Source organism: Spea bombifrons, chromosome 8 (assembly GCF_027358695.1).
Source record: "Spea bombifrons isolate aSpeBom1 chromosome 8, aSpeBom1.2.pri, whole genome shotgun sequence".
NCBI classification, from domain to species: domain Eukaryota; kingdom Metazoa; phylum Chordata; class Amphibia; order Anura; family Pelobatidae; genus Spea; species Spea bombifrons.
In genome coordinates, this window is record NC_071094.1 from 12,626,552 (window position 1) to 12,631,802 (window position 5,251).

The 5,251-nt window shown below is 36.8% G+C and overlaps 1 long non-coding RNA gene across 1 annotated transcript; it reads right to left on the reverse strand.

The window, feature by feature from the left end:
- Positions 1 to 880: 880 nt before the first annotated feature.
- Positions 881 to 1,278, reverse strand: LOC128503375 (uncharacterized). The gene is made up of 2 exons (XR_008355220.1): positions 1,172 to 1,278; positions 881 to 936 (listed from the first exon to the last, which is right to left on the reverse strand). It is a non-coding gene; the product is annotated as an uncharacterized LOC128503375 (long non-coding RNA).
- Positions 1,279 to 5,251: the final 3,973 nt, after the last annotated feature.

The window sequence follows — 5,251 nt, forward strand, 5'->3', positions numbered from 1 at the left end:
GGTCATGCCGGTGCTCAGTCACAGAAGCCCCGGCAGGGCATTGTTCAGACTTTTACCGGCTGCCAGGGAGGAGGATCCAGGTCCCCTGCAGCTCTGCGGAGGATCCTCCTCTCTGGCAGCCGGTGAACGTCTGCGCAATGTGCGCAGAGAACCTTTGCTGCTGCCGGCACTTCTATGATGAAGCACTGGAAGGTCATGTCCCGCCAGTGCTCTGTCATAGAAGGCCCAGAGGAAGTGCCGGCAGCAGCGGAGGTTACCAGAGAGGAGGATCCTATATTATAGGATGACCTTGAATATAAGACTAGGGGTATTTTTCAGAGCATCTGCTCTGAAAAGAACCTTGTCTTATAATCGAGCAAATACGGTAATTATAAAATTAGCATACAGCTTTGTATTTAAAATAGGTAGTATTTTTTATAAAGAAGACATATGAGCTGCAGAAATTTATAGTTTATAATGCAAATTAAAATATGTAAGTATCTTATAAGCAGTTTCACATTAAGAGTGCAAACGTATACGGCATTTAGCCGGATGTAATGATTGACCTCTGGCCAATTATTCTGCCTGTGGGATGCACGCCCCCCTATATTACTTAATGCAAAGCTATTACAAAGAAAAGGGTAGTCGTGTACAAATATTGAAACATGTTTTAACTCACACTAGACAGAAATACAAGAATTAGTGACAGCACAGGTTTAAGCACTTCCATAAAATAAGATCTAAGTAAATAAGTGCATGGATGTAACACACACACACACACACACACACACAGAGGTACATATAAAGTTGTTAAATACATCCAATGTAATATTGTTAGTGAGGACAGACGCAAGCTTTCTGTAGTTTTTGTACCTGTTTGTAGTCTCCAATGATAGAGCTGTTTTTCTTTATTTCTGACTCTGCTTTATCAAGCTCCCTGCGACACATTTCCTTCAGCTGCAGAAAAATGCAAATATTCACTGTCAAGCAATAAAGCTGGGTGTCAGAAATGACACTTATATGCTGGGGTATAAGTGCATTAATACAAAGTGCAAATTAATTAATTCTATGATTAAGATAAATACTGTACTGTGTGACGTTAGTGCACTTGAATAGCACAGTATACATTATACACTGCTTGGATTCAACACATCTCTTCAATCATACACTCTACTGTGTTACTACAACCAACCTGAGCAGATTCTTCTTCCAATCGTCTCTTCTCCTCTTCTGCATCAATCAGTTTCTGTTTAGTCATCAGTAACTCCTTGTTCAAGGCATCTGCCTTTTCTTCAGCATGCAAAACAGATCAGCATTCATCAATAATTAAACAAATTACAATCCAAAATAAATGAGGCATTCTTTAAAGCAGTACAAGTTATATACTTTGGACTCTTACTGTAGTTGCAAGTAAAATTGAAAATGTGTCTTTTTTTCTTCGTTTATATTTTTCTTGTTGAGACTTAATATTTTGTTAATGCTAAATTAATGACACATACACTGTCTCCTGTGAGTGACTGAAACATTGATTTTTGTGAATAAACCATCAATCCCTGAGTGTGCTTACATTTTGGGCCATTTGTATACTAGCTGATAACAGCTACAAACAAGGTACAAATTGGCTTCTTTGGTCTGTGGACTGCAGAGGACAATGTAAAAAACAATAAATAATGTGTGGGTACACAAAATGAAAAACAGGAAAAGTGTAGTTGAACCACCACCTAGCAAAAATGTCTTTTTTTAAACATGTCTGTTTTTTTTTTTAAACATCTTATATCTTTATTTATACTTTAACAATCTCTGTGTAAATGAGAAATTATAGACTTTTTCATAGACTGCTAAATTAAGACTGAGAATGCATTTTTTTGCTTTCTAGAATTTTAAATAAAATAATTAAAATAAAAAACAGCCTTGCTGGTCTTTATAGCTTCACAAATGTCTGCAACACATTCTCAATTTAGCTCAGTTATATACTTTTTTTTTTTATTAATTTCGTTCACAATATTGTGACACTTATGCCTGTAGAATGCTATTCTCTTTCTTACCCCCCCCCCCCCCCGAAGTCTGCTAGGAAAGGAAAAAAAATAAAAATAAAAATAAATAAATAAAGAAATAAATATTAAAAAGTATAATAAAAATAAGAATAAAAATTTATTACCATAAACCCCATGTGAGTTGGAACTCCTTTTTTTTCTTTTTTGATTCAGCACTTCTATAATGTTCATATTTTTTAATTTGTTCAATCATATTTAACCACTGGGTCAATACGGGTACTCCTTTGTCGAACCATTTCCTAAGAATCAATAATCTCCGTAAGAAGAAGATTTTCTTAAACAAATTGTTTAGCCTACCAAATTCTTCCACATCACCTAAGATCAAAACCTTTGGATCCATTTCAAGATTACAACTAAATTTACTTTTCACAAACAAAAATATATCATCCCAAAATTTATGAATCTTATTACATTCCCACCATAAGTGAATTAAACCTGCATTAAGGACCCCACATCTGGGGCAATCTGACTTATCCCTACATTTAATCTTCCATAACTGGTGCGGAGAATAATATAAACGATAAATAATTTTAAGTTGTGTAAATTGATATTGTTTATTAACGGTGCAACACCCTGTGTTCTTAAGGATACGGTTCCAAGAGGCCTCATCAATGGCACCAATCTCTTCCTCCCATTTCTTTTTAATCTTGCCTCTGAAGCCTATATCCATTTCTCTTAAAAGTATTTTATAAATAGTGTTAAGTGTCTTCTTCCCAATAGATCTTATCTGCAAAAACTCAAAAAGCTCATGTGTCTCAACCTCAAAAATCTTCTTATTTACCGTGCAATTATATGCGTGAGCTAATTGATTATACCAAAATTTGTGTCCATTTTGCAACTCATATTCAAATTTGAGCTCCTCAAAATCCTTAATATACCCAGCAGAGAACAACTGTCCAGCAAAACTAATCCCTTTATTAATCCAAAAATCACTCCCTAACCCTTTGTGAAACTCCATAAATTTTGAGTTATACCATATTTGTGTTTGGGGTAAACTACCCTTGATTTTACAGATACATTTGGTTTCCTGCCACACTTTTCTATATAACTTCACCAAAGAGGTATTATCCAATTTCTTTTCCAACTGTAAACCTGCTTCTAACATTTCCATGGGGTTAGAATTTCCAGTTATTTCTAAGAAAAACTGGATTAATCCCCCATATCCATTGAATTTCAAATTCTGGATTTTCTTTGCCAGGAAATATAATTTGAAGTGGGATAATGCCCAACCCCCCTCACCCTCCAGTGAGCTGAGCTTGGCATATTTCATGCGCACTCTGCCTCTTCCCCACAATAATTTACTGAGTACAGCTTCTAGACCTTTAAACCATTTATCCGGGATCCACACTGGTGAGGCAGACAAGACAAACAAAACCTGCGGGAGAACAATCATCTTCACCAGACTCACCCTATCTGCCAGTGACAACGGGAGTTTTGTCCAGATCCCCACCTTTTTTTGTATCTTAATACCTAATGGGGTAAGGTTCTGCTTAATAAAGAAGTCGACTTTATTCGAGATTTTAATCCCCAAATACTCCAAAGAGTCCCCCTGCTTCAAGATCTTAACACCTCCTACCTTGGGGGTACCTACTGAGTTTAACGGGAGAAGTGTTGATTTGTCCCAATTAATTTTAAGTCCTGACAATCTGCCAAAAGATTCAACCGTATCTATCACTATTGGGAGCACTTTTTCAGTATCTTCTAAAAAAAATAGTAAATCATCCGCATATAATAAGAGCTTTTCTTCACTACCTTTTAAACCAAAACCTCTTATTTCATGGTTTTTCCTAAAGCTAATGGTTCAATGTATAAAATAAATAAAAGGGGCGAAAGTGGACACCCCTGACGGGTTCCTCGACTTAACAAAAAGATATCCGAGAGCTTACCATTTAAATTAATCCTAGCTACTGGAGAACTATACAAAAGTTGTACCCAACTTAAAAAGGTTTCCCCAAATCCAAAAGCTGTTAACGTATGCCATAAAAAACGCCACTCCACCCTGTCAAATGACTTCATGGCATCTAAAGACAGAATGGAGTTGGGAAGGTTCGCACCTAGCTGAAGATTGGCAAAAACTCTTTCCAGGTTAGAATGTAATAACCTTCCTGGTACAAAGCCCGTCTGATCTTCTCCAATCAAAGCAGGCACACAAATTGCTAATCTTCTGGCCAACACTTTAGCTAGGATTTTCGCATCCGTGTTAATGAGGGATATCGGCCGGTATGATTCTACTTTTACTGGATTTTTATCTTTTTTAGGAATAAGTATAATTATTGCTTCCATCATAGACCTTGGTAGCTGCTTTCCTTTCAAACCTTCTGAAAAAACTAAACATAAAATAGGTAAAAGGATTCCCGCATATTCCTGGTAGACCCCGAACGGGAGTCCATCCCCTCCTGGGGCAGATGAAGCTGCACAAGAAAGAAGGGCCTCCCTCATCTCCTCCACCGTAATATCCCTCTCTAATAGAACCTTCTGTTGGGGCGAGATCATGGGTAAATCACACTTTTTTAAGTAGGTAGCTATATCTAGATCGTTTGCCGCTGGGTCTGCTTGATATAACTTAGAGAAAAAATCAACCATTACGGCCTGCACTTTACTTGGGTCATTTACTACCCTACCATCTTTATCTTCAATTGCCAGGATATCACTTTTATCTTTCTGAGCTCTTACCAAATTTGCAAGTAGTTTCCCCGGCCGACCCCCTTCAAGAAAGTTCTTTTGACCTCTAAAAAATAATTTATGTTGTGCCTTATCTAACATCAGAGCTGCAAGTTGGTCTTGTATATCTTTCATTTGATCATAATTATTCGTTGAAGGATCTTTAGCAAATTTAATTTCACTGCTAATTACTTTCTCTCTTATATCCTTCTCTTTTTGGAAAAAGCTTCTTTTTTTTGTAATCACATCTCTGAGGAGCAACCCCCGCAGGAATGCTTTTAATGCATCCCAAACCACGCATAAAGAAGCAGATGCTTTATTATTCTCCCAAAACTCTTTTAACAACTGCATATTATTTTCTTTAGTTTCAAGTAGCGTCAGCCAATGGGGGTTAAACCTAAAAAGTTTCCCTTCATTCTTTTTCTCATCCCCCAATGTCAAATCCACTATTAGTGGTGTGTGGTCTGAAATTGATCTCGATTCATACACAATTTTATGAATAAACCTAATCCCCAAATCATTGCACAGAACCAAATCAATCCTAGATGCGGTTTGAT